This window comes from Scyliorhinus canicula, chromosome 1 (genome assembly GCF_902713615.1).
Source record: "Scyliorhinus canicula chromosome 1, sScyCan1.1, whole genome shotgun sequence".
NCBI classification, from domain to species: Eukaryota; Metazoa; Chordata; class Chondrichthyes; order Carcharhiniformes; family Scyliorhinidae; genus Scyliorhinus; species Scyliorhinus canicula.
In genome coordinates, this window is record NC_052146.1 from 126,435,936 (window position 1) to 126,450,683 (window position 14,748).

The window sequence follows — 14,748 nt, forward strand, 5'->3', positions numbered from 1 at the left end:
AGAATAAAGCAATAGAAAGTGCTGTAATCACATTTGTATCATAATTGTCATCAGGAAATCTGCCCATTATTTCCATTATCTTTATATGATACAGGTCTTTAATCAATTTGCTAGACAATCATTCAGCTGTCTCAATATAATTAACCTCAGCTTTCATCTTAACTCTAGAAGATATTTTGCGTGAGAAAGTATTGTTTTCATGAAGATCACGAAGAGATCTTCAAAAGGAACCTTGGGCTGGATTCTTCACTCCTTGGCACTGAAATCGCGTACGGCAAGGGAGCGGAGAATCCCCGATGACACCAAAATCGGGGGCGGTGTCGCTTTCGCGATGCTCCGCCCCCTAAAATTGCCTGAGGCCCGTCCCGCAATGCTCCGTCCGTGTTCCCGATGGTGTGGGACACATGTGGTCTCACCCATCGTGAACTTCGAGTGGGGGCTGCGGACTGAGTCCAGTGCCGCCACAGTCGGGGGGCCGATCCGTGGGCGGGGGGGGCTTCATTCGGGGCACTGTGGGCGAGGGGGTCCGGGGCGCGCGAGCGGCCGAATGGGGTTCCTATTTTTGCAGTCGGGGTCTGTGGGCTGAATGCGCTGTGCGCATTCGCGGCCATGGACCCGGAAAAGATCAGGGCCGTTTCGCCAGCTGGAACAGTGAGCTCCACACTGCCTCCCTGCTGGCCCCCAGCAAACAGTGAATCGGTGGCCGTTTAGCGGCAGTTTTCCTGGCGTAAAACACCACCGTTTTCACGCCGGCGTGGGGACTTAGTCTCCCAAACGGAGAATCAAGCCCCTTGTATCAAGCAACACACCCAGCTTAGTTTGAAAAGACATGTTAACAAGCGGCGGAATTCTCCGTTCTCGTGACGAAGTGTTGTCACCGCGGCAGGATTCGCGGATTTCTACTACAGCTGGCGCAGCATCTGGACCGTTTGAGTGGCTGTTAAGGAGCTAGCACCAGCGGCACGTGCAAAACAATCGTTCCCAATAAGAAATGGTGCTGGATTCGCCAGATTCGCAATTGACACTCAGGAAGCTGACAAGCTGCAGCCCCATATGCACCCTTCACTCCCCACACACACCACCCCAGCCAACAAGATGGAAGCAAGAAGAGCGGCACCCTGATTCATGGACACAGAGCTTGAGATCAAAGAATCATAGAATTTACTGTGCAGAAGGAGGCCATTTGGCCCATCGAGTCAGCACCGGCCCTTGGAAAGAGCACCCTACCCAAGCCCACACCTCCACCCTACCCCCATAACCCAGGAACCCCACCCAACATTTTTTGGACACTAAGGGCAATTTAGCATAACCAATCCACCTAACCTGCACATCTTTGTACTGTGGGAGGAAACCGGAGCACCCAGAGGAAACCCACCCAGACATGGGGAGAGCGTACAGACTCCGCACAGACAGTGACCCAAGCCGGGAATGGAACCTGCGACCCTGGAGCTGTGAACCAACTGTGCTAACCACTGTGCTACCGTGCTGACTGTCATGGAGGAGAGGCGGGTGACCTGTACCACGTCCTGGAAAGGAGGCTACCAGCCGCCACTGATCTCTGTGCCGGTGCGCAGGTGGCAGAGCCTGTAAGGCACCACGAGCAACACCATCCGGACTGACCAACAATACAGGATAAAATTGCACAATGCCCTCAGGGTGGCAAAGGTGAGTAGGCAGTACTGTTCCCCTGGCACCAACCCCCCTTCCACACAGTTACACCCTCCATCCGGAGGGCATTGGAATGCCCATCCTGCACCACATGCCGGCATCCACATCGGCCGTCATGGCCGGGTGTCCTGGCCACTGAAGCCACCAGCTCGCCACCCTCTGGGCAGCATGTGTCAGACTGTCTAGCACTGTGTATCTGTCCCGGAGAAGGCCACCCATAACAGCCGAAAGCAGGAAAAGGATGGTGGGGTCTGCCTCCTGCCTCACCACTGCAGAGCAGAGGGCCTTGGACATGGTCGGCGGGCCTGAGGAAAGGACAGTTGCCAGGTTGGGTGTATGTAGATTGGCGTCGCCAAGGAAGTGAGACCCTGCTGAGTTGCAGTTCCCCGTGACTCGTGTGTCGCCCCAACAACATCCTCACTCTCATCCCACCCTCGCACCACCCTCACCCCAACACCACCCTCACTCCACCCCCGCTCCAAAAACTCCCACCACACCCCGGCCCGCAGTCTAATTATGCATCCTTTCTTGTGTCTTGCAGGAGCTCCTGGTGCTTCTGGTGTCCCCGGCCCCTGACCCCAGCCACAGCCAGAGCCCCACGTGCGAGCAGCAAAGAGGACACCGACAGGGATGGGAGCCTACTGCCCGAGACCCATGACTCCCCGGAGATCGAATCTGATGATGACCCTGACTTCCCGTCACAACTGTCTCCAACACCCTCTACCATCCCAGAAACACTCACCTTAGTTGGGCACTTTAGTGAAGAGGTTCCGGGGACACTATCTAATGTGTACCACATACATGCTGCGGTACAGCAGGTGGAGGTAGGAACACCCGAGGGGGCAGACGGGTGAAGGGTGGGCTGACCCCAGGGACTAGCCGCTGTCCAGATGGTTTTCGGGCTTCTGGAACAGACAGTCCAAATGATCGTGGAGATACAGTCGCAGAGCCAGGGACTGCATGAGGGGTTGCCAGTGAGCATCCAGTACCTGCAGGCACAGGTGGAGGAGTCCGACCATGTGCAGGAGCAGGAGGTGGTGCCCGCCAAGCATGCCAACCAGGCCAACACTGCACGGGTGATGTCCACGGCGGAGGCCTTGGGGGCGAGGGTCTCAGCTATGCATCAGCATGTCCAAGGCCTGGGGCAATTTGTGCAGGCGCTGGCCGAGGCCCAGGACAGGGCTGCCCTCTCACAGGCAACCATGTCCCAGAGACACCTGGAAATCACAGCGGCGCTCCTTAGAATGGCCCAGTCACAGCAGGGCTTGACTAATAGCTTTGGCGGAATTTCCCAGGCGCTGGCTGATGTAACACAGACACAGAGGGAGATGGCCCAGTCCCAGAGGGAGATGGCGCAGTCACTGGCTGATGTGGTACAGACCCCGAAGATGGTGGCACAGTTGCAGAATGATGTGACGCAGTCCCAGGAAGAGGTGTTCCACTCCCTGTGCTCCATGGCCGCGAGCATGCAGACCCTGGGCTGGATTCTCCCCTACCCGGCGTGACGGAGGGTGCCGGCGTAGGGGAGTGGCGCCAACCACTCAGGGGTCGCGCCTCCCCAAAGGTGTGGAATTCTCCCCACCTTTGGGGGCCAGCCCCGCGCCGGAGCAGTTTGCACCAGAAGACTGGCGCAAACACCCGGCGCAGTCGGAAGCGGGGCTGGCCGAAAGGCTTTCGGCGGTCGGCGCATGCGCCGGCAGTGACATCAGCGGCAGCTGGCCGCTGACGTCACTGCCGGCGCATGCGCGATGCGGGGTTCTCCTCCGCGTCCGCCATGGCGGAGGCCGTGGCGGCGCGGAAGGAGAAAGAGTGCCCCCACGGCACTGCCCCGCGGAGTGAGCGGGGGGCCCCGATCGCGGGCCAGGCCTCCGTGGGGGCACCCCCCCGGGTCCGTTCGCCCCCCGCCCCCCCAGGACCCCGGGGGCCTGCTCGCGCCGCTGAGCCCGCCGTTCCAGAGGTGGTTTAAACCTCGGCGGCGGGAGAAGGCCTCCCAGTGGCGGGACTTCGGCCCATCCGGGCCGGAGATTTGAGGTAAGTTTTTAAAAAATGAAATCCCGCCGGCGCCAGCTGTTTTCACAGGCTGCCGGCGGGATTTGCACAACGCCGGTTTATGACCGGCGGGAGAATTCAAAAACCTGCGGGAGCGGAAATAACGCCGCTTCCCGCCAATTCTCCGACCCTGCGTGGGGTCGGAGAATTTCGCCCCCTGACTGAGATGACAGTGGGCCTCCAGGACTGACAGCGCCAGATGCTGGGGGAGCCTAGGGGATAGCCCCACCTTCATCCCTGCCCCATGAAGAAGCTCGGGGACCATTGGGCATCCCGAGGGAGGATGAGGTTGTAATGATATGTATAAGCTATCATGTATATAATGATGTAAATGACATCTGACCAGCAGGTCGCAGTGTACCTCAAGGAGTTAGGAGTTAGTCGTGTTAGTGGATAGTCAGACTTGCAGAGAAGCTCTAGGATAATTTATCAGTATTAGTGGCTTGTAATATATTTATCATAGCTATCTTTACCACGCATTTATTTTAGGATAAAATACTTTAACTGGTCCAGAACTAGAAGTTCTTCGGTTCATCATTCCTACTGACCAAGCACCAGAATGTAACAGAGATCATGGGGCCTGTGCTGGTGATTCCCACAGGGAGGTACCGGAACACCGCAGCACCTCGGACTCCTCCTTTCCTGGCGCGTCTGGTGGGCAGCGGGCTGATCACCACGCCACTGGGACACCCAAGCAGCAGCCAGGCCCATCCAGGTCCGGTCACCCCAGAAGACCCCCGCCAAAGGGGACCCAGGTTGCAGGACGGAAATCACAGTAGGCCGCCTGCACTCCTGATGTACCATCTGCGGATTCACCTAGACAAAGCGTTAGGGCCCGTAAGGCCACAAAGTTAGACACCAGTGAAGTTGGCACGGGTGCAGGGCACAGTTTAGCGATAGGGGCAAGGGCACAAATCTGTATGTATATTTTCACATTAAACACCTGTACGGAATGTTACAACCTGCCTTGGTGCTCTGTCAGAAGGGTGAGCACAGTAAGAAGTCTTACAACACCAGGTTAAAGTCCAACAGGTTTGTTTCAAACACGAGCTTTCGGAGCACTGCTCCTTCCTCAGGTGAATGGAGAGGTATGTTCCAGAAACATTTATAGAGACAAAGTCAAAAATGCCAGACAATTCTTGGAATGCGAGTATTTGCAGGTAATCAAATCATTACAGATCCAGAGATAAGGGGTAATCCCAGGTTAAAGAGGTGTGAATTGTCTCAAGCCAGGACAGTTGGTAGGATTTTGCAAGTCCAGGCCAGATATCGGGGAGGAATGTAATGCGACATGAACCCAAGATCCCGGTTGCGGCCGCACTCATGCGTGCGGAACTTAGCTATAAGGTTTTGCTCGGCAATTCTGCGTTGTCGCGTGTCCTGAAGGCTGCCTTGGAGAACGCTTACCCAGAGATCAGAGGCTGAATGCCCTTGACTGCTGAAGTGTTCCCCGACTGGAAGGGAACATTCCTGCCTGGTGATTGTCACACGATGCCCGTTCATCCGTTGTCGCAGTGTCTGCATGGTCTCGCCAATGTACCACGCTTCGGGACATCCTTTCCTGCAGCGTATGAGGTAGGCTACATTGGTCGTGTGGCACGAGTATGTGCTGCGTCAGAAGGGTGTGAGGGAGTGGGTTGGACTGGGCTGGCTGCAGAGGGGGCGGGGTGAATGGGTGAATGGGCAGACATTGAGGGTGGGCTTGGCTCAGGGACTGCAGTTCAGCCAGTGGTCACTGCTCCGTTGTCCCACACCCATCCCACCACCGCCCCCCCACCCCCGCCCCCATCGTTGCCACCTCGGCAATCCCAGAGGATTTGATGGGACTATGTGAGGGAATTGCCAGCTCGCATGCAGGGACCACCCACGGTGGAAAGTGCTACTGTGGGCAGGAATCAGACGTTGTCAAATGATGCGGAGCACCAGAGCTCATCACAGCGCAGGTTGTCATCATTCTCTACCCAATGGACCAGACCCACTGAGAATGCCAACACACCATAGTGTAACAGGCATGTATGACGGAGGGGGATGTGCAGGTGGCATGCGGTGTCCGTGCCCCGAGCCAGTCTCCCCCTCTAGTCGGTAAACCTGGAGACGAGCAGAGCGTCATGAGTGAGTTGGCCATGGTGCACACATTATGCAACCTTCTGTGCCTGCCCGGGCCCCATGTCCTGTCCATCCTTACCCTCCCCACATCCTCCTCTACGGAGGAGGCCTGTCGTACATCCTCCTCCTCCAGCATGTCGCCCCTCTGCTGCACAATGTTGTGGAGGACGCAGCAGGCCGCAAGGATGCGGGAAAGACGTTCCTAGAGCCATATTGGAGGGCCCCTCCAGAGCTGTCCAGGCACCTGAATTGGACCTTCAGGAGGCCGAAGCACTGCTTGATCACACTCCTGGTCGAGAAATGGGCATCCTTGTAGCGGGTCTCCGCAGCGGTCTGTGGCTGTTGGATACATGTCATCAGTCACGACCAAAGTGGATAGCCCTTATCTCCCAGGCGCCAACCACTCAGCCGGGGGTGCGCCTCGAAGAGGCCTGGAATTGTCAAGTGTGCCAGGATGAAGGCATCATGTACAGTCCCCGGGTATCGGGCGCAGACTTGCATGATGTGCATCTGATGGACACACAACAGCTGCACGTTCATCGAATGGAACCCCTTTTGGTTTGTGGAGAGCACCTGTCATCTGCAGGTACTTGTCAGGGGACATGCATCCCGTCGATCACCCCCTGGACTCGGGGAATCTGGGGGATGATGCCGAACCCCGTTGCCCAGGTGTCCTGGTGGGCTCGGTCCACATTGAAATGAATGTATTGTGCTGATTAGGCATATAGGACCTCTGTGAGGGTGCAGATGCAGCTGTGCACTGAGCTCTACATGTCCCCACTCTGCACCTGGAAAGACCCCGTGGTGTAGAAGTTCAGGGCAATTGTCACTTTGACGGCCACCTGGAGCAGGTGTCCTCCCAAATTCTCCCGTGGTGCTAGGTGCACCATGATCTGGCAGATATGTCGCACTGTCCCTCTACTCAGCTGGAGTCTTCGACGGCATTCCCAGTCCGGCAGATCCTCAAATAACAGGCGCTGCTGGTACACGCGGGTGCTCATGCAGTGCCTCCTTTGCACCTCCTCCTCCTCCTCGGCCTGTTGGGCGGCTGGCTCTCCATCATCATTGGCTGCCTTCTGTTCCTCCGATGCAAACTCGGCTGCTGCAGCTTCCTCCTCCTCGAGCAGTTCTAGCTCGTACAGCCGCAGGGCATCACGCCAGACTGTGGTAACTAGCAGGAAGGTCACCATTGCTGGTTGTATTCCAATATCCATTGTCTGCAGGGGCTGAAAGGGCGACATGTTAGCATGGTGCATTCCCCTGTGCCAACCAGGTCCAACGTGCAACACGGTGCCCCCGGTTGGCACTGCAGTCCCTCCTCCCGCAGGTCCCCCCGCCATCCTCACACCCTGGCCTCGTTGGTACCCAACATCGTGGGGGCCTCTAACCCTGGCGCCCATCCCTGCTCCACGACTCCTGTCAGGCGCCCCCTGTCGGGGCTACTGTGAGCATGGCCGTGGGTGGTGCCCCGCCGGCAGTTGGCGGCCGGTTGCGGGGGTTATGGTGGAGGATGTGGTCCTAGGGTAGTGGGGTGGGAGAGTGGGGCTGGGGTGCAGCCCCCACTCTCCCTTACGGCTTTTGTCATTCTGCAGAATCAGGGGTCAAACTGGTCAGTGGAGTGCGCAGCAAGATGGCTGCCTTGCAGGTCGCGGTAATGGTGGCTGCATGAGGGGTCACCCCAGCCTCACAGCCCATTCACTGGTCAACCCCTGCCCTAACCCTGACAGTGTCCGGACCGGCAGCCCACGGTCATGCCTCTCCGTGTCCTACCTCCTATCTCTCATCAGCCACTGCGCCTGTTTCTCTATTTTTAAAAGCACGAGTGGGCCCTGCTGCTGTTTAGGCATCCCAGATGGCGTGGTGACACCCTATTCTGTCAACAGCCCACCAGATGTGCCAGGGACAGGAGGGGGGACTACGAGGTGCTCCGGTGATCCAGAACCTCCTCTGTGGGAGCCACTGGCATGGGCCCCATCACCTCCTCATCCTTTGGGGTGCCTGATGGCCCCCGCTACTCCAAGGGATGGAGGTGCGAGCGGAGCTATCCTCTGAGGCTCCCTCGCCACCTGGCACTGCCAGTCCTGGAGGCCTGCTCTGGCCTCGACCAGGGTCTGTATGCTCGCGGCCATGGAGTACAGGGAATGGACCATCTCTGTCTGGGACTGGGCCACCTCCCATTGAGTCCGTGCCACATCAGCCAGTGCCTGGGCAATGCCACCGACGTTCCGTGACATGGCCTGCTGTGGCTGGGCCATGCTCAGAAGCGCCGCTGCAATTTCCAGGTGGCTCTCGCACATGGTTGCCTGTGAGGCAGCAACCCTGTCCTGGGTCTCGTCCACTGCCTGCACAGAATGCCCCATGCCTTGGACATGGTGAACCAGCATCCCCAATGCCTCCACATGGACGCCACCCATGCGGGTTTTGCCTGGGTGGCACATATGGTTGGCACCACCTCCTGCTCCTGCACGCCTGCAGGTGCTGGATGCTCGCCGACAACTCCTCATGCAATCTCTGTGGCTCTGTGATTGCATCTCCAGAAGCGATGGGACTCTCCGTTTCAGAAGCTGGAAACCTGTCTGGACAGCAGCTAGTTCCAGGGGTTGGCCTGCCTTCCACATGTCCGACCCCTCGGGAGTTCCTGCCTCTACCTGTTGTACCGAATCAGCTGTGTGATGCACACCAAATAGTATCTCAGGTGCCTCTTCACTAAAGTGCCCAACTGAGGTGAGTGTCCCTGGGATGGTGAAAGGTGATGTGAAATCCGTGTCATCCTCAGCCTCGAGGTCTGGGGTGTCCTGTGTCTCGGGTTGTAGGCTGCCGTCCGAGATGCTCTCATTGTCGGTGCTCGGCTCATGGCGGGGGCTCTGGTTGTGGCACTGGCTGGGGGCAGGGGACACCAGATGGGCCCACCCTATCTCCAGGAGGTCCTGCAAGACACAAGACAAGATGCACGATTGGACCGCGGACTGGAGGGTAGTGGGGGGGTGGTGTGGGTGGTATGGAGGTGTGGGGTGGTGAGTGAGGGAAGGTGAGAGTGGGGGTAAGGGTGGTTTGAGGGTGGGGGTGAGGGTGAGGGTGGTGTACGGTGAGGGTGGGGATGGTGAAGATGAGGATGACGTAGGGTGGGGTGCGTGTGAGGTTGGTGGACACACGTGACATGGGGAACCGCAACTCAGCAGGGCCTCACTTCCTTTCCAGCGGCCCAACTCCAACCTGTCAACCTCCCTTTCCTCCGGGCCGCCAACCACGTCCAGGACCCATTGCTCTGCCACAGTCAAGGGCCGCAGGTCCCGCGGTCCCACTCCAGTTTTCTCCTGCTTCCGGCAGTTATGGGCGGCCTTCTCCTTGGGGTGGGGGGGTGGGGCAAACGGAAAACGACAGTCCGACGCATGCAGCCCAGGTGGTGGGTAGCTGATGGCCCCAGTGGCCAGGCCACCCTGGTGTGACAGCCAGTATGGGTTGTGGTGAATGTGATTCACACTATATATAGTTGCCAATATCACTCCATGTATATATGTTCGTTATCTACCCATTGTAAGTGCAGTTGCACTATTCAACCACCAGGGGGAGTCGCTCTGGGAGTACGCGAGAGTTTGTACTGGGCTCCTCCCTTGGCTCCGCCCAGGACCCCTCCCCCTGGGGTTGATGTATAAAGATCAGTGCCTTAGAGCCAGCCTGCCATTTCACCTGAAATTCAACAACGAATAGGCTGGCTCTATTGTAAGTGTATTAAAGCTTCTGTTCAGATCCAACTACACATGTTCGCTGAATTGATGGTTCCATCATGGGTAATGGCATGTGGTGCAGGGTGGGGATTCAGCCGCCCTCCGGGTTGGGGGCTGGGGGATTATGGTTACGGGTATGTGGGATGGTGTCAGTGCCAGGGGCACAGTGCTGTTTACTCACCCTTTTGAGATTATACAAATGTACAGCATGTGAAGAGTTAATGTTATGTTAAGCCTAGCCACTAGAAGGAGCTAAGGGATAGTACTCTAAATTGCACTGGCTCTTGGGCTTGGGGGAGGAGATTAGATTGGAGCTGAAGGAGACAAGATTCATAATGTAATGTATTGCAGAGTTAGTTAAGATATTATAGTTAATAGATAGAGATAGTGTTAATGAGTGTAGTTTACTTCTTACATGTACGTTTGCTATTTAGAATAAGTGTCAAACTCAAATTTAGTGTTAGAGTTAATTTAGCTCTTCAAAAGAGCTTTGTGTATCTTTGTGATCACTACGCCTTCCATCCTGGAAACACCTCACAAAGATCACCAGAACTCTGGCTGCCCTGAGGAGGTCGTGCAGTTTTTTCTGGTACTGCAGGCCGGTCCGGACAGTCTTACTGGTGGCGCTGACAGCCTCTGCCACCTGCGCCCAAGCATGGTGAATGGCGGCAGCTGGCAGCCTCCTTCCCTGGTCGAGGTACAGAGTCAACTGCCTCTCCTCCACCGCATCCAGGAGGGTCTCCAGCTCGGTGTCGGTGAAGCGAGGTGCTGCGCGTCTTGTTGGCTGGAATGGTGTGTGTGAGGAGTGAAGTGTGAATGTGCGGCTGCTGCTTGTCAGTCTCCTGAGTGTCAATCGCGAAACCATTGAATCCCATACCATTTCTCATTGGAATCGATTGTGTTCCATGTGACGCTGGTGCTGGCCCCTTAACAGTAGCTGAATCAGTCCAGGTGCGGCACCGGTTTTGCTGTTGTGGAATTCCATGAATCCTGCGCCGGCGTCAACACTTAGTCTAAGAAATGGAGAATTCAGCCCGACACCTTTCAACACCATCATTGTATTTCTGATGCTTCCCTTTGTTACAGAGTTTGCTCCCCTTCAGTTGGCAGCCAGAGCACTATTTTTGGATGTTAGAGCGAAAATGCTTTGAAGCATTATGCGAGATGCCAATTTCCATTAATTCTGTTTTGTGGATTCCCAGTGGAGTTTCCCAGTTGTTTCCTCTGTTTGTTTCACCATACCCTTAACCGAGCTTATAGTCGGCATCACCATGCCTCTGGATTGGCTTTCTTCAAGCTATGTCAGTCCACATCTCAAAGTTATCCATCCATCCAATTTTTCTTCTTCCTCTTCTGTTTTTATATTCACTGTCTCCTTCGGTTGTTGCCTGGGCAAGGTTGTCAGGTCTTTATTTCTAGCGTCGTTGTTTACGATGAAGCTTGTCCACTATGTGGAGAATCCTAACCAACTTAATCTTTTACTTCCAGCATGGAATTCCTAAACCCAGCCGAGAAAATGTACCCATGCTTTGTTAATTGTGAATGTTTATCACGCTGAATATTCTCTGTCAAGTGTCTGTGTTAACTTTCACAAGGTTCCGACATACAAAGCACAGTTGCACAATCTAATTCGCAGCATGTTGCAATTCAAATCATATAATTTTAGTTATTTTCATTCAAAGCTTGTGAGAAATCTTTCCCAGACGGTTTGATTCATGATAAAACAGTTATGCATTTCTGAGAATATAACTGTCCTGGTGGTAAGGTTTTCCTCTGATCATGATGTGTGGGAACAACATCAACCTAACAGTTCCCTGATGTTCAGTGAAGTTGCAATCCCACTTAAAAACATGCTTCTTCTTTCTGCAGCGTCATAAGGTTGCTACAGAGAGAGGCAAGAGTGACTCTTTTCTGCTGGTATCTTGAAAAAACTATATCAAAACGACGACAAATTTCCAAGAGGTTAATTTTGAAATTACTTTTGATTTTTTCCCCCCTATCATTTCATGTTTCTTCATGCCATGCAGTATTCATACCAGGGAGAGAGGAGGATAGGGGACAGGTGAACAAACTTATCTTAGGTGTCTGGTAATACTGCCAAATTAACTGGTCAATTGGAAGACCATCGAATAACTCAGTGAAAGATGTTCTATGATTTCTCCCATCCTACTTTCTCTGGCAGATTATCTGTTTACACTTTGCATTCTCCCTTAGTGGTACACTTACATCATGAGGTAGTTCATCGCATGCAAAAATCTGAATCCTATCGCTCTGTGGCACATTCAGTCCCCAGTGTACTGCCTAAGAGGAAAGAAAGGCGAATTACAGGAGGGGGGGGGGGGGGGGGGAAAGAGAGGGAAGAGACAGGGAACAAGAGGAGAACCAGGGAGGTGGGGGGTGGGGGCAGGGAAACGAGAGCCGGAAGGAAGGCACGGGTTACAATAACGAACATGGCATCTCCAGGAGCAGGGAATGAGGAGAATAAAGACGAAAGACGGGAGGAACGGCAGAAGCGGAGGTGAGCGCGAGACGGCAGTGAGATCCGTCTGGGAGAAGCAAGTGACAACACCAACACCAAACCCATTCGAGTATTGCCCACTGTAATTGTTTCTCCGACACCCAAATGTATATTTACCTCCCCAGTCTCCACCCACCCCCTCCCACCCCCCACAAACAGTCACCTACTTGTGCGTTGTAAATAATTTTGCCAGGTGTACAGAGTTGCTGTTGTTGAGCTGGTGCACAATACCCTACCAGTTATTCTATTTTATTTTTTATTGTATTTTCTTTATTATTTACTATTTTCTTTTCTTTGGTATGTTTGGGTGTGCCCTTCTCTTCTATATATGTGATATATATATGTCTCTTATCCTGTGTACATAATATACTTTGTTCAAAAACCCAATAAAAAACATTTATAAAAAAAAAGTAACATGTCGAGAAGTCCTGTAAAGAGTTAATACTTTCATACTAAATTAAATCTCAGGACTGTTTGGCTTCTAACAAATACATTATGCGCTGATGAGCAGAGCTTTGTTTGAAATGTTCGAACTGCTGAGAGATATAAAAGCTTAATGTAATTTTCTGAGTGAATTTGAAAGCTATAAGTGTCAATGAATGAAGTGAGTGGTGGTTTAGAAGATAAATAGTGAGTAATCTGTGTTTCATTCCTTAAATTGAAGTTTATTGAAGGGAAGAGGATTGTTGTGTTCAAAATGATTTCCGATGCACCTTTAGTTGTATTCATGTTCTGGTAGTAGCAGTGGGAGCAGATTTCTCCACTTACTGTAGTCTAAGTGATGTTCAACCAAAATAAACCCAGTATGCGCCTCACTGGATTGTTAATCTGTAAAAACACAGGGTATCCTAATACTTTTGAACATTTTTCATAAAGGCTTGAAATTAATACTAAGGTGGAAATGGAATATAACTGCATAAACATGGCATGATAGCGTAGCCAAAGATGATCGATCACACTAGGAAGAGCAGAAACTGAGGACATGAAAATGAAATGAAAATGAAAATCGCTTATTGTCACGAGTAGGCTTCAATGAAGTTACTGTGAAAAGCCCCTGGTCGCCACATTCCGGCGCCTGTCCGGGGAGGCTGGTACGGGAATCAAACCGTGCTGCTGGCCTGCTTGGTCTGCTTTAAAAGCCAGCGATTTAGCTCAGTGAGCTAAACCAGCCCCATCAACAGCTTCATGGAGAAACTGCCTTTGTCCTACTTATCAATATTTACTCCACCACTAGATTTGATTTCTATTCTATCTTTTATCCACAACAAATATGTTATGCACAAAACATTGAATATCACTAAGAAACATGCAACAATTGCCATGATCAGATAAATACAGTTGCACAGGTCAGAGGCTGGGAATTCTGAGGCAAGTACCTCAATTGTCTTGCTCGCCAAAACCTGTCCAGCGTCTATGAGGTACAAGTCAGGAGGGCAATGGAAAACTCTCCATTTTCCTGGATCTTTGCCGCTTCCACGACATTCAAAAAACCGGACACCTTCAAGAACAAATCAGCCCACTTGATTGGCCTTAAATATTCACGCTCTACCGCTGACAGACAGTTGGTGAGATGGTGAGGGAACGGTTATGTCACTGAACCAGTGATCTCAAGCTCCTTGTGTACATAGAACATAGAACGTACAGTGCAGAAGGAGGCCATTCGGCCCAACGAGTCAGCACTGACCCACTTAGGCCCACACTTCCACCCTATCCCCGTAACCCAATAACCCCTCGTAATCTTTTTTGGTCACTAAGGGCAATTTATCATGGCCAATACACCTAACCTGCACATCTTTGGACTGTGGGAGGAAACCGGAGCACCCGGAGGAAACCCACGCAGACACCGGGAGAACGTGGAGACTCCGCACAGACAGTGACCCAGCAGGGAATCGAACCTGGGACCCTGGCGCTGTGAAGCCACAGTGCTAATCACTTGTGCTCCTGTGCTGCAGAGTGCAATGCTCTGGGGATGTCGGTTCAAATTCCACCACGACAGCTGGCAGAACTGGAATTCAAATAATAAAAATCTGGAATTGAAAGTTAGTCTCAATAACGGTGACCATGAAACTATCATCAATTGCCCTAAAAACTCACCTCTTTCACTAAAGTTCTGTAGGGGAGCAAATCTGCCAGCTTTACCTGGTCCGGCCCAGATCCACAGGTTGACTCGTAACTATTCTCTGCAAAGGCCTAACATGCCTTTCAGTTCAAGCACACTTAGTAGTTGGGTAACAAATGCTGGTCTTGTCAGTGATACACATACCCATGAAAGATTAACATAACAAGTGGCAACAATGTGCATCATCTACAAGATGCACTGCAGCAGCATCAGACCTCCTTCGACATCACCATCCAAACCCATGATCTTCACCAAGGAGAAGGACAAGGCCAGCAGGTGCAAAGAAAGACCGCCACCTACAAGTTGCATTTCAAGTTACACACCATCCTGACCTTTTTAAAAATTCTTTCACGGGATGTGAGCATCGCTGGCTAGGCTAGCATTTATTGTCCTTCCCTAATGGCCCTTGAGAAGGTGGTGAAGCCTTCTAAAACTGCTGCAGTTCTGTGGTATAGGTATGCCCACACTACTGTTAGAGAGGGAGTTCCAGCATCTTGACTCAGCGACAGTGAAGGAACAGCAAGTTAGTTTTATGTCAGGATGGCTTGTGGCTTGGACAAGAA